This window comes from Heptranchias perlo, chromosome 12 (genome assembly GCF_035084215.1).
Source record: "Heptranchias perlo isolate sHepPer1 chromosome 12, sHepPer1.hap1, whole genome shotgun sequence".
Taxonomy (NCBI): Eukaryota; Metazoa; Chordata; class Chondrichthyes; order Hexanchiformes; family Hexanchidae; genus Heptranchias; species Heptranchias perlo.
In genome coordinates, this window is record NC_090336.1 from 74,023,425 (window position 1) to 74,038,341 (window position 14,917).

At 48.2% G+C, this 14,917-nt stretch overlaps 2 protein-coding genes across 6 annotated transcripts in view; one reads left to right on the forward strand and one right to left on the reverse strand.

The window, feature by feature from the left end:
* LOC137328094 (GTPase HRas) overlaps positions 1-1,709 on the reverse strand; it is a 68,926-nt gene extending 67,217 nt beyond the window's left edge. Inside the window, exon 1 of one of the 3 annotated variants that reach the window (XM_067994267.1) lies at positions 1,413-1,709. The gene's annotated coding sequence lies outside the window, so the exon portion shown is untranslated. Of the gene's footprint in view, positions 1-1,054; positions 1,137-1,163; positions 1,253-1,412 lie in introns of those variants that run through there. The other 2 variants (XM_067994265.1, XM_067994266.1) reach the window with 2 other exon arrangements.
* A 396-nt stretch (positions 1,710-2,105) lies between these two features.
* The window catches only part of lrrc56 (leucine rich repeat containing 56), a 131,405-nt gene continuing 118,593 nt past the window's right edge, over positions 2,106-14,917 (forward strand). For 2 of the 3 annotated variants that reach the window (XM_067994268.1, XM_067994270.1), the window contains exons 1-2: positions 2,129-2,235; positions 11,381-11,485. The gene's annotated coding sequence lies outside the window, so the exon portion shown is untranslated. Of the gene's footprint in view, positions 2,236-11,380; positions 11,486-14,917 lie in introns of all 3 variants that reach the window. The other variant, XM_067994269.1, reaches the window with a different exon arrangement.

The following is a 14,917-nucleotide window of genomic DNA, read 5'->3' on the forward strand; positions in this document are numbered from 1 at the left end:
TAAAGGAGGCGGAGGAGAGAGGGAGAGAAAGGAGGCGGAGGAGAGAGGGAGAGAAAGGAGGCGGAGGAGAGAGGGAGAGAAAGGAGGCGGAGGAGAGAGGGAGAGAAAGGAGGCGGAGGAGAGAGGGAGAGAAAGGAGGCGGAGGAGAGAGGGAGAGAAAGGAGGCGGAGGAGAGAGGGAGAGAAAGGAGGCGGAGGAGAGAGGGAGAGAAAGGAGGCGGAGGAGAGAGGGAGAGAAAGGAGGCGGAGGAGAGGGAGAGAAAGGAGGCGGAGGAGAGGGAGAGAAAGGAGGCGGAGGAGAGGGAGAGAAAGGAGGCGGAGGAGAGGGAGAGAAAGGAGGCGGAGGAGAGGGAGAGAAAGGAGGCGGAGGAGAGGGAGAGAAAGGAGGCGGAGGAGAGGGAGAGAAAGGAGGTGGAGGAGAGGGAGAGAAAGGAGGTGGAGGAGAGGGAGAGAAAGGAGGTGGAGGAGAGGGAGAGAAAGGAGGTAGAGCGAGGGAGACCCGCAGACGCTGCCTGACCTGCTGAATCTCAGCAGCATTTTCTGGTTGGATTCCTTTCTGGACCATTGCTCTGATCTCAGTCAGTGCCCTCACTCACTCACTCACTCACCAGTTTGCACCTCAATAAATTCACCAAACCATTTCCCCCCCCCCCCCCACAATAGACTTAAAAGATTTGTTTTTTATATAAAAATCTGGGCTAACTCTCCCACCATTTCATAAACATAAATATTGCAAAACAACAAAAAAACATCATTGTTTCATTTTTTTTGCAACTTCTTTGGAGCTGCGAACATTTTCCAATCCCCTCCTCCTCCTCCTCCTCCCCTCCCTCCCAACCTCACCCCACACCCTCCCAACCTCCTCCCCTCCCTCCCAACCTCACCCCCTCCCTCCTACAGACCAATTAACAAATGCAACACACTGAGATATCATTAATGCACATTGCAAGAGAGCTACTGCTCAGGCACAGGGTGGGAAATGGTTTGGATATTTTTTTTTTTGCAGCAGCGGCGGCGGCGGCCGGGGCGTTTCCCGGTGCTGCCTTTTGACTTACCAGAAACTGCAATGAGGAAGGAGGCAAAAAAAAAAAATCCGCAATCAGTTAGCAGATAAAGAAGCTGAAGATAGCAGGTGATGATGGGCAGAGTCTGGCTGATTCTCACCGGATTGCAGCACTCACTGCGTTGCAACTGGAGGGGTGTTTTGCATGAACGACAATCGATGGCGCGCTGTCTGTCTGTCTGGGTGCCCGTCTGTCTGTCTGTCTGTGTCTGGGTGTCTGTCTGGGGCTGGTGCGTCTGCCTCCCCCCCCACACAGACACACTTTGCAAAGTTGCAGCCGCTCTGTTGTCCGCGCGCCCAGCCCGCACTCAGGTTACTCTGACCCAGCACGCCGCCAGCATCAACCTAACCTGCTGGCTCTCCTCCCCGTTGGTTCGGCCACGTCCCGCCCCCTTCCCCGCTCCGGCTTCCGATTGGTCTCCAGGCCCGTCAATCACCCGTCAAACCGTCATGATTAAAACGGTTGAGGCTGGAATTCGCGATTTGTTGTTTTTTTTTTCTTCACCTCCTCCTCCTCCTCCCTCCTCAATAAAGAGCTCGGTTGTTTTTTTCCGCCTAACGATAATAAGGGAAAACAAATAGTTTTGTTTTTCATTGACTGGTTGTTTTGGGTTTTTTTTCCCCCCCCGCTCAAGTCAGCGGCTGGAAACAAGCGAACGAACGTGAAGGCCGGCTCCTCCCCCCCCCCCGAGCCTGCGCAGTCGCGCCGGTGCTCGCAATGCCCGCCGGGAGTTGTAGTCTCCCCCGCGGCCCCGCCCGCTGCGCCGAGCGACGCGTCGAACTACAACTCCCAGCGCGCACCGCGAACCGAAGAGCCGGCTCCCCCTCACCCCCCCCCCCCCCCCCTCTCCCCCCCCCCCTCTCCTCCCCGAGCGGGGGACGGTCCGAGCGTGCGCAGTCGCGCCGTTGCTCGCAATGCCCGCCGGGAGTTGTAGTCTCTCTCACCGCGCCGCCTCCGCCCACGCCCGCTGCGCCGAGCGACGCGTCGAACTACAACTCCCAGCGCGCACCGCGAGCGGGCGGGCGGGGCGGGGCGGGGCGGGCTGGCGGCCGCGGCGTTGCTAAGGAGCAAGTGTGGAGCGGGGCGGTGTGAGGGAGTGCGGCGGGCCGGTGGACGGACGGGTGAGCTGGACGCCGCCTCGGAATGTGCAAGGGTGCGGGGGACTGCCGCTGGTGAGGCCTCTCTTTCCCCCCCGCTCGGACTCTCTTTTTTTCCCCCCTGTTGCTAGGGACAGAGAGCCCCCCCCCCCCCCCGTTGCTAGGGACGGTCCGGCCCGGCCCGGCCTGCGCTCCTGCTGTTGGGGCAATTCCACCCCCCGACCCCCCCCCCAGAGGGTTGTTAGGATGTCCCTCAACAGCTTTTAAAAGAGCGGTGGATAAATATTAGACCAAGAAAGTCTGTTGCTAATGGTAGATTGCTGGCCAGTGTCCAGTTATCCAATCTCAGCACCACGGAGGGGAGGAGGGGGGAGGAGGGGTGAGGAGGGAGGAGGGGGGTGAGGAGGGAGGAGGGGGGTGGGGAGGAGGAGGGAGGAGGGGGGTGGGGAGGAGGAGGGGGGGGAGGGTGCGGGAGGGGAGGAGGAGGGGGGGGGAGGGGAGGAGGAGGGGGGGGGAGGGGGGGGGAGGGGAGGAGGAGGGGGGAGGGGGGGGAGGAGGAGGGGGGGGGAGGGGAGGAGGAGGGGGGGGGAGGGGAGGAGGAGGGGAGGAGGAGGGGGGGGAGGAGGAGGGGGGGAGGGTGCGGAAGGGAGGGGGGAGAGGGTGCGGAGGTGGAGGGTGCGGAGGTGGAGGGTGCGGAAGGGGGGTGAGGGTGAGAGGAGGAGAGGGTGCGGAAGGGAGGGGGGAGAGGGTGCGGAGGTGGAGGGTGCGGAAGGGAGGGGGAGAGGGTGCGGAGGTGGAGGGTGCGGAAGGGGGGTGAGGGTGAGAGGAGGAGAGGGTGCGGAAGGGAGGGGGTGAGGGTGAGAGGAGGAGAGGGTGCGGAAGGGAGGGGGTGAGGGTGAGAGGAGGAGAGGGTGCGGAAGGGAGGGGGTGAGGGTGAGAGGAGGAGAGGGTGCGGAAGGGAGGGGGTGAGGGTGAGAGGAGGTGAGGGTGCGAGGGGAGGAGAGGGGGTGAGGAGTGGGGAGGAGGTGAGTGTGTGGAGAGGGGAGGGGGTGAGGAGAGAAGACAAGTCAGCCAGCGTCCCTTGTTCTGATCACTATCCAGTGTCCCTTGTTCTGATCACTATCCAGTGTCCCGGATAGAAAATGTGTGTGTGTTTGGGGGTCCAGTAAGAGCAGGATACAGCTGAAGTGTGCTGCCTCTGTAGTTAAATAGCCTTTCGACACTCCCTCTCTACACAGGAAGCAACATAGGAACAGGAGTTCAGCCCCTTGAGCCTGTACCATGGCTGATCTGTATCTTAACTCCGTCTACCCGTCTTGGTTCCCTAACCCTTGATACCCTTGACAAACAAAAAATATTCTCCCACGTGAAGAACGGCAAGTTACTGAAGGCCACCCACTACCTCTGGAGCCATATGCTAGCAAGTTAGGTGTGCATCAGAAGAGATGGGGAGAAAATTGGAGGAGAGAAAACCATCTGTGCTTGTTGTGGATGTGTGACAAAAACACAACAGAGCTGGGTTCTCAATTCAATCAGATCATGGCTGATCTTCAACCTCAACTCCACTTTCCTGCCCAACCCCCATATCCCTTGATTCCCCTAGTGTCCAAAAATCTTATCGATCTCAATTTTGAATATACTCAACGACTGAGCAGCCACAGCCCCCTGAGCTAGAAAATTCTAAAGATTCACAACCCTCTGAGTGAAGAAATTTTTCCTCATCTCGGTCCTAAATGGCCGACCCCTTATCCTGAGTCTATGACCCCTAGTTCTAGACTCTCCAGCCAGGGGAAAGCGCTTCTTAGCATTTACTCTGTCAACCCTCTAATAATTTTATATATTTCAATGAGATCATCTTTCATTCTTCTAAATACCAGACAGTGTAGGCCCATTCTCCTCATAGGACAAACCTCTCATCCCAGGAATCAATCTAGTGAACCTTCATTGCATTGCATCTAAGGCAGGTATATCCTTCCTTAGATGAGGAGACCAAAACTGTACTCAGTACTCCAGGTGTGGTCTCACCAAAGCCCTGTATAATTGCAACAAGACTTCCTTACTCTTGTACTCCAACCTCCTTGCACTAATGGCTGACATACTATTTGCTTTCCTAATTGCTTGCTGTACCTGCATGTTACGTTTCTGTGATTTGTGTAGAAGGTCATTCAAATCCCTCTGAATACCAACATTTACTGGTCTCTCACCTTTTAAAAAATATTCTGCTTTTCTATTCTTCCTAACAAAGTGGATAATTTCACATTTCCCCACATTATACTCCATTTGCCCCCTTCTTGCCCACTCACTTAACCTGTCCATATCCCTTTGCAGACTTTTTGTGTTCTCCTCACAGCTTACTTTCCCACCTAGCTTTGTATCTTCAGCAAACTGGGATACATCACACTCAGTCCCTTCATCTAAGTCATTAATATAGATTGTAAATAGCTGAGGCCCAAGCACTGATCCTCATGGAACCCCACTAGTTACAACCTGCCAATCTGAAAATGACTCGTTTATTCCTACTCTCTTTTGTCTGTCAACCAGTCCTCTATCTATGCTAATATATTACCCCCAGTCCCACGAACCCTAATCTTGAGTAACAACCTCTTGTGCGGCTTATTTACAGAAAAGACCCAGTCCGGCTGATATGTAGACATCAGGACGAGGCAGAGGTGAAGGATAATGCAGGCAGGTCTTGGTATGAGTGTTGATTGCTGCACTGTACTTGGAGGGGAGAACACTGCACAGGTTTTCCCTAGTGTTTTAGGCCTGGTTAATTTTCTCCTAGATAGGCAGCCTAGCTATCCAATTGAAATACAAATATCTTTTGAATCTTTTAAGGTATTTGCTTGATTGTCAACTCAGTTAGATTTGTTTGAACCCTACTATGAGTGGCAGCTGTATGTGTCTGAATGAACACTTTTTATTCCCTTGTGACCTGGGAATCAAGGGAAGTGATGAGTCATGTCAGTGAGGGTTGGGGGGTGGATGCAGTGATTCTTTGTGGTCCATTTGACTGGGAGCTCCATATCCAGGGCTGCTTGGCAACCTTTATCCATCTCCCCAGTCACTTATGAAGCTATCAGTGATGAGGGCACATCAGAGACTCAGTAGGAGGCTTAGTAACAGCGAACTCTCTCAATAAGACTTATTAGGAGTCGTGTTTTGAGGTTCAGTTTATATTGATTAAACTTATTGTTTATTCACACTACCGTCATTTAGAGTCATAGAGTTATACAGCACGGATAGAGGCCCATCGGCCCATCGTGTCCGCGCCGGCCATCAAGCCCTGTCTACTCTAATCCCATATTCCAGCATTTGGTCCGTAGCCTTGTATGCTATGGCATTTCAAGTGCTCATCCAAATGCTTCTTGAATGTTGTGAGGGTTCCTGCCTCCACAACCCTTTCAGGCAGTGAGTTCCAGACTCCAACCACCCTCTGGGTGAAAAAGTTCTTTCTCAAATCCCCTCTAAACCTCCCACCTTTTACCTTGAATCTATGTCCCCTTGTTATAGAACCCTCAACGAAGGGAAAAAGCTCCTTAGTATCCATCCTATCTGTGCCCCTCATAATTTTGTACACCTCAATCATGTCCCCCCTCAGCCTCCTCTGCTCCAAGGAAAACAAACCCAATCTTCCCAGTCTCTCTTCATAGCTGAAGCGCTCCAGCCCTGGTAACATCCTGGTGAATCTCCTCTGCACCCTCTCCAAAGCGATCACATCCTTAATGTCACATCCTTACTTGTTTAATGTTCAATACATCTGTCTGATAGATCATAACCCACAGTCTGAGAGAATATTTATTCTTCCACTTTTCCAAAGTTGAGGAAACCACGTGCTATATTGAGTAAGCCAAACACAATGGCAAAGGTTCTCTGTTTGACTCCCAGGCTCACTACATCTAGATACTGTCTATTTCCTCTGATTTGTAAGTCAGTGATGAGGGATCATCAATTTAAAATGGCGATCGATACTAGCTCAATTGCTAAATTTAAATCTGAGATAGATAGCTTTTTGGCAACCTCAAGGGATACGGGCCAAAGGCAGGTATATGGAGTTAGATCACAGATCAGCCATGATCTTATCAAATGGCGGAGCAGGCACGAGGGGCTGAATGGCCTACTCCCGTTCCTATGTTCCTATCACCGAGAGTGAGGAATGAGATTAGGAGAAATTTATTTACGCAGAGGATTGTCGGACCATGGAATGCGTTTCCACAGGGAGTGGTTGAGGCATCGACCATTGCATCTTTTAATGGAAAATTGCATAAATATTTGAAGCAGAAGAAGATACAGGGCTATGGCGAGAGTACACGGCAGTACGATAGTGTGGTGGTTATGTTACAAGGCTAGAGGCCTGGTCTAATAATCCAGAGAACGTGAGTTCACATTCCACCATAGCAGTTTGAGAATTTGAATTCGGTTTTGAAAAAATCTGGAAATTAAAAATGGGATCGGTAAAAGTGATGTCGAATTGTCAAAACCCAACTGGTTCACCAATGTCCTTTAGGGAAGGAAACCTGCCGTATTTAACCCGGTCTGGGCCTATATGTGACTCCAGTCCCCACACCAACGTGGTTGACTCTTAACTGCTCTCTGGTGGCCGAGCGAGACGCTCAATTACATCAAACTGCTACGGGTGGTTCAAGCCGTTAAGGAGGCCCACCACCGCCACCATCTCAGGGCAACTAGGGATGGGCAATAAATGCCGGCCTTTGCCAGCGACGCCCACATCCTGAGAATGAATTTTTAAAAAAATAGTTCTGGAGTACTCTTGGAAAGAACTGGCATAGACATATAGGCTGAATGGCTTTCCTCTGTGCAGTAAACCTCTGTGGTTCTAGTGGTTTTGGCTTTGGGACAATGCTAGTGATCAATGTGAGAATAAAGGGAAATGGAGTGTTGGTGGAGCGTGGGGGGTCAATTACATTAGAATCTGACTAGAGTTGGCCATTATTTTCAAGTTCAGGTAGTTGTATATTGATCTATCCTCCTAGAGAATGAAAAAGTTAGTGCACCAACAACAACTTGCATTTATATGGCACCTTTAACGTAGTAAAACATCCCAAGGCGCTTCACAAACAGAATTTGACACCGAGCCACAGAAGGAGATATTAGGACAGGCGACCAAAAGCTTGGTCAAAGAGGTGGGTTTTTAGGAGCGTCTTAACGGTGGTGAGAGAGGTTCAGGGAGGGAATTCCAAAGTTTAGAGCCTCGGCAGCTGAAGGCACGGCCACCAGTGGTGGAGCGAAGAAAATCGGGGATGCGCAAGAGGCTAGAATTGGAAGAGCGCCGAGATCTCGGAGGGGTTGCAGGGCTGGAGGAGGTTACAGAGATACGGGGGGGGGGGGCGAGGGCCGTGGAGGGATTTGAAAACAAGGATGAGAATTTTTAAAATCGAGACGTTGGTGGACCGGGAGCCAATGTGGGTCAGCGAGCACAGGGGGGGGGGTGAAGGGTGAACGGGACTTGGTACCAACACCAGCGCTTCCAATTAACATTGGCCCAGGAGACTAAGAGTGACGTAGTTAGTAATGGCGGCGGCCACTGAGCGGGGCTGGTCCAATAGATAAATGGATGCTTTCCATTGACAGTGTGCAACAACAACATCCTGCGTTTGTATAGCGCAGAGTTGTCCAATACGTTACCCACTAGCCACACGTGGCAAATAGCATTCCTGATTGGTAAATAAAAAATGAGTAATAGAGACCGTCGCTCGGCATGCGATCGCAATACTCCTATTGTGCGTTTGTTGGTAAAATGGTAAGATGAAAAGCAGAAGCGTGTGAGTGTTTTTTTGATCATTGAGTGCTTTATTCCCTTGGTTACTGAATGGTGGGAGATGTTTATCAAGTAAACATACACGTGAAGTACATTTATCCGTATTGTGAGTGTGCGTATAGGCGTTTTCCATTAAAATGAGTGCATGTGGCTAAAACGGTGTCACCATAGCAACACCTGTGGCTCGTCAGTTATTCCATTGGACCACGCTGGTATAGTAAAGTACCTTTTAATGTACAAAATGGTCCAAGGCACTTCACAGGGGAGTAACAATATTGAGTCAGGAAGATAAGGCTGGGGAGAAAAGGTGGGATAGGAGAAGTTTTTATTTTAAAAAGGAGAAAGAAAGGTAGAGGGGCCTCTGGAAGGAATTCACTTCATGTACAGATCTACTGAAATGTGCTCTTGCTTACAGATCTTTGTATACAAGATTTTTACAAGCCTCTCACTGCATGCGCACGTGTGTGTGTCTGCGAGCCTGTGTGTGTGTCTGCGTGTGTGTTACAACAAGTACATTATTTTATCTTCGATTGCAGCCAGTGATTTTTATTTGGTCGGCTATTGGCCCTGCTGCTCAGTGATTTGTGCCTCTTCGTTTGGGATATTCTGAAGATGTGATTAGGCATTATACAAGTCCAAGTTCTTTCTCATTTCAAGCTGTATAGAATCATAGAATCATAGAAGTTTACAACATGGAAACAGGCCCTTCGGCCCAACATGTCCATGTCGCCCAGTTTATACCACTAAGCTAGTCCCAATTGCCTGCACTTGGCCCATATCCCTCTATACCCATCTTACCCATGTGACTGTCCAAATGCTTTTTAAAAGACAAAATTGTACCCGCCTCTACTACTGCCTCTGGCAGCTCGTTCCAGACACTCACCACCCTTTTAAGTGAAAAAATTGCCCCTCTGGACCCTTTTGTATCTCACCCCTCTCACCTTAAATCTATGCCCCCTCGTTATAGACTCCCCTACCTTTGGGAAAAGATTTTGACTATCTACCTTATCTATGCCCCTCATTATTTTATGGACTTCTATAAGATCACCCCTTAACCTCCTACTCTCCAGGGAAAAAAAGTCTCAGTCTATCCAACCTCTCCCTATAAGTCAAACCATCAAGTCCCAGTAGCATCCTAGTAAATCGTGTTCCCCGTTCCTTGGTCAGAACAGGAGAGAAAATGCAGCCCAAGTAGATTCAATTATTTTATGATTTCACTTATTGATGTACAGACTCTGTGGAGTCTGTGTAGAAATAACTAGCTGCCACAGAATTGCAAATGGGATCTGGAATGACATCAGGTTCCTATTTAAAAAGCATGTGAAATGAAATCCTATTGGTTTTGTTGTGTTGGTCAGTGATGATGCCAATGGTACAGTGGAGGCTTGTTTTACAATTCTGGGGCGGAAAGACTCCCTTTATTAACTCAAGCACTCTAGGCCAACAGAAAAACAAGCACTTGTATTTAAAACAATAAGTAGGGATGTTCGGGAAGCTCGGAGAGCTGATCTCCCTCTCTTTCGCGATAAAAGTTGTGAACCAAGCGGGCCGCTGTTGAAAACCCTCTAAAGTGAGTTAGGTTAGAAGATCAGTTGTGATGTTTTCCAGTTAATTTGTAGATGTCGGGCTTCGCAGCAGCAAGTTCCTGGACTGGAAACTTCAGATTTCTATCATCTGTTGTAGGATTACACATTGGTGCTTAGAATATGTACGACAGGACGTGCACGTGGGGATAGAAAAGAATCCAGGAAAAGGGCAGAGACGTCGATGTGAGCCGACAGCTCGGGAATAGCTAGTGTCGGCTCAGGTATTATGGGCTGAGGGACCTCCTCTTGTAATTTCAGTTATTCTACGAGAAAAGGACATTGCTGTTCTGGTTTATGTCGGAGAGAGCCGGTGATGTTATCTGGTGAGGTAGCTGGGAGCAATGTTTGAACCACAAAGTATGAGGGAAATGCATTATCAACAGTGGAGAGAGTCATTAACCCAGAGTGCTTCATTAGTCTTGTCATTTCAACTGTGTGTTAATTTAGCTCTCTCACATAATGGATTGCATTGTGGCATTTTACATTTTCTCCCCTTCTTCTCCTCCCACCCCCGCTCTCGTTCTCTGAAAGCTGTATACCATTCCCCAGTGGAGTGGGTTTGACAGACAACCTTCTTCAAAGCCGATGCCAGTACAAAAACCAGTTGGGATGAATTGCCTGACGATTCTTGCTTTTAACGCCCACTCTGCACTTTTCAGTAACCGTGCGACCAAGACCACAAATTCACACTTCAGGTGCAAAGGCTGCATCCCGAACATAAGAAGTAGGAGCAGGAGTAGGCCATGGGGCCCCTCGAGCCTGCTCCGCCGTTCAATCGGATCATGGCTGATCTTCGACCTCAACTCCATTTTCCCGCCCAATCCCCATATCCCTTCATTCCCCTAGAGTCCAAAAATTTATCCATCTCAGCCTTGAATATGTTCAGTGACTGAGCATCCACAGCCCTCTAGGGTAGAGAATGCCAAAGATTCATAACCCTCTGCATGAAGAAATTCCTCCTCATCTCAGTCTCGAATGTCCGACCCCTTATCCTGCGACTATGCCCCCTAGTTCTAGACTCTCCAGCCAGGGGAAACAATCTCTCAGCATCTACCCTGTCAAGCCCCCATCATAATCTTATATGTTTCAATGAGATCACCTCTCATTCTTCTAAATTCCAGAGAGTATAGGCCCATTTTAATTAACCTATCTTCATAGGACAAAACCTCCCATCCCAGGAATTAATCTAGTGAACCTTCGTTGCACCGCCTCTAAGGCAAGTATATCCTTCCTTAGGTAAGGAGACCAAAACTGTGTGCAGTACTCCAGGTGAGATCTCACTAAAGCCCTGTACAACTGTAGTAAGACTTCCTTACTCTTGTACTCTAACCCCCTCGTAATAAAGGCCAACATACCATTTGCCTTCCTAATTGCTTGCTGTGCCTGCATGTTAACTTTGTGTTTCTTGTACGAGGACACCCAAATCCCTCTGAACACCAACATTTAATAGTTTCTCATCATTTAAAAAATATTCTGTTTTTCAATTCTTCCTACCAAAGTGAATAACCTCACATTTCCCCACATTATACTCCATCTGCCACCTTCTTGCCCACTCACTTAACCTGTCTATATCCCTTTGTAGACTCTGCGTCCTTAGACGTTAACCAGTGTTTTTTGGATGCCAACGGAACTGCTTTATATTTGTAACAGTTTTTAAAAAAAATCATATCTGGTAATAGATTTTCCAAGTGTTGTACTGTACATTGCTCTGCAGCACGGCGATACTGAAGTTTTTATTAGTTGAAATGAAAGCAGTTCTTAATAAAACAGCATAAGGTAATTCTAAAAGGCATAAAAAACGGCATATTTTCTTTTGATTTGTTTGTGATGCAAAGTTTCTGTTTTCTATTTACAGACACTGACCTGTGAAGTCTGCCGTTCTTTTATCACTGAAGAGACACATTTGGAGACTTTCAGACCTATGGTTACCATTTACTGTCCTCCTGTGGTGCGAGCAAAAGTAAGTTTGTTTGTTTGTTGTTCTTGTCATCTTGAAGCATTGTTGGTGCATTGAAAGGAAAAGAACAACTCACATTTAAATAGTTCCTTGTCACATTCGTCGAAAGTGTCCAAAAATCTAACTGGTTCACCAAAGCCCTTCGGGGTTGGGAACCTGCCTCCCTGACCTGGCCTGGCTTGTGTGATTGATTCTTAATGCCTTCAAGGCAACTAGGAATGAGTAATGAACGCTGCCTTGCAAGTGTTACCCACATCTCCATCACACATATATAAAAAAAAGACTGCTGCCATAAAAACCTGGTGCTGCTTCCTGATCTGCCTAAAGTACAATCTGTCGTATCTTTGCCTTTTGGCATTAAAAATGGTGCTAATGCTTCAGTACTCGTTGCTGAAAGCTGTTAGTATTTTACACTTAGTGCTGGAGTCCTCGGTCAGCGCTGTGACACCCCACTGCTTTTGCGAGATGGTTTATTGGGAGACAGAAGAGGAGCAACAACTACAAACGCTCTCGACAGCTGCTGATCTAATTTGCCTGGCCCTCTCCTGAGCCGCTACCAACTGTTTCCCTACCACAGAGCAGCTCCACAACCCCAGCACCCACCCCCACCCCCCCCCACCCCACCCCCCCCCCACCCCGGACCTTACAACTGCTCCATCCCACCTTGAATAAAAAGGGAAGCCTCACAGTCAAACCCTCACCCTCGTCCTATTCCCACAGCACCATTCTTCATGCCCACAATTATTTTTCCTGTTCCTCCACATTGAAAATGCATTGATATCTCAACAACAGACTATCAACAGCGCTTCATTGAAACACTGTGTCTGCGCGTCTCCCGCTTGTTACCAAAGTGCCTCCCTGTTGCGCACTCCTTCCAAGGCTCACTAGAGGAGGGCTGCGTTTAGTGACACCGTTATTCCCGGCCAGAATGGAGATGATTGGGTAATTCCCCATCAATCACGTCTGGAGACCACACTGCTGTAAATGACTGGGGCTGATTTTACGCACCTAATTTTTATTACGTTACTATACTCCACTCGCTGCATTTTGCTGGAGGAATCACCCTGCTTTTATCGGGAGAAGTTGCTGCAGTTTCGGTCATGAGTTTTGTTTGCTGCAAGCACTTTTTAAATAGACTCTGTAAACACACTTTGTTTGCTTAGTTGTTTGCTGAGTAAATAGACTTTGTTTGCTATAAAATACATTGTTTGCTGTCAGTCCCGCTGTAAATCCAGCCCCGCCTTCAACTCATTGGCTGACACAGTGGTGTCAATAGACACTCCGTTAGAGGGGCCCTGCCCTGACTCTTGCTCGGGGTGCGACAGCCAATACCCTGCCTGTGGAGCATCAAAACCACATTTAAAAGATCAGGCGCAGTTAAATCTGTCAAAACAGCAAATCAAATCTTCAGACAACAATGGATTTTAACTGCGTCAAAAAGGCTATGCAGCGATATCTTTTCTAATTCCAGAATATCTCTCAAATCCTGATTTTCAACAACATTTCTGTCCTGGGGCTCCTCCTGCACCAGAGCCTTGGTGGCAACAGCTGCCTTTAAGGTCCCTGAAGAGCCTGGGCTTTCTCTCTCCGTGGGTCTGCCCCCAATATTGCACAGCCGTCCACTGTGTTCAGATGAGTCCCAACAGCAAGATCCAGTGCTGGGGTTAAGGTCCCAGCAGAGCACACAAGAAGGCCAACGGAATGTTGGCTTTTATTGCTAGGAGGATCGAATATAAAAACAGAGAGGTATTGCTGCAGTTATATGAGGTATTGGTGAGACCGCACCTGGAATACTGCATACAGTTTTGGTGTCCATACTTAAGAAAAGACATACTTGCTCTCGAGGCAGTACAAAGAAGGTTCACTCGGTTAATCCCGGGGATGAGGGGGTGGACATATGAGGAGAGGTTGAGTAGATTGGGACTCTACTCATTGGAGTTCAGAAGAATGAGAGGCGATCTTATTGAAACATATAAGATTGTGAAGGGGCTTGATCGGGTGGATGCAGTAAGGATGTTCCCAAGGATGGGTGAAACTAGAACTAGGGGGCATAATCTTAGAATAAGGGGCTGCTCTTTCAAAACTGAGATGAGGAGAAACTTCTTCACTCAGAGGGTAGTAGGTCTGTGGAATTTGCTGCCCCAGGAAGCTGTGGAAGCTACATCATTAAATAAATTTAAAACAGAAATATACAGTTTCCTAGAAGTAAAGGGAATTAGGGGTTACGGGGAGCGGGCAGGAAATTGGAGATGAATTTAGATTTGAGGTTAGGATCAGATCAGCCATGATCTTATTGAATGGCGGAGCAGGCTCGAGGGGCCGATTGGCCTACTCCTGCTCCTATTTCTTATGTTCTTATGTTCAGAGCACACTTACGATGCACTTTGCTCAAATTGCAGCTGTGGAGAGGAAAATCTCCCTTAATATCAGCGGTGGGCACAATACCTGTGGGCTTTTGCACTTCACTGGGTCAACATCCTGGTTCGACGTGATTCTCCCAGTAAGTTTGGGGAGTGGTAGAAAGTTGTGCAGGTTCCGTCACACCCTTGGCTTTTAAGGCACGGTAATCAGTTGAAGAAATCAGCAATGCGGGAAAGGCCTGACATGTCCTTTCCAATGTGAATGTTTGAAACCATTATCGTGTACGCGGCCAACCCGAAGCTTGGAAGAAATGGTATTGTTTGGAATAAGCTGAAATAAGAAGGAACTTGCATTCATTAGTATCTTTCAGATCCTCAGGATGTCTTTGCAGACTATGAATTACTGTTGTTAGGTTGACAAACACAGCCATGGATTTTTTTTTACATCCAACAGAAGATTTCACCTGTACATGTTTTTGTTCTGTTCTGTTGCCAGTGGGTTGGTTGCATAGCGCCAAAGGTCGACAGTTTCAATTATTCATCTTCGTTTTTGCGCTTTAAATGGCAATATGACTTCACATACCCACTGAATCTATTCTGAAGCATCTTTTTCAGATCCACGTTCAGCTCGATACAATATTTGCATACCACACAATGCTCATCATTCTTTTCCCTCCAATCTCCTCAGAAATAAAGGCAATAGCAGCAAATCCCCCCAAAAAATAGCGTTGAATGCATCACTGGGGTGTGAACTGAATTACTGAGTGAGAATCTGTGTGCTGCAATCAAAGGCACATGCTGTGTGATATGTGTCATCTGATAATGGTGAGAGAGGGGCTAGAGTCCTTTTATCATACAGTTTCATTCAACTTAAAGACAATGTTTGTGGCTTTAGTTCTTTTATCAGGTTTAATCCAAATTTCAGAATCCATCTTTTGCCAGACTATTACTGGGTTGAACCTGAAAAATCTGAATTATCCAGTTACAGTGTAGATGTCACACTTTAATTTTGCAAAGTTCCTTGGCCATGCAATAATTAAACTCTGAATGACCTTATGCTTTGTTTATTTAACAT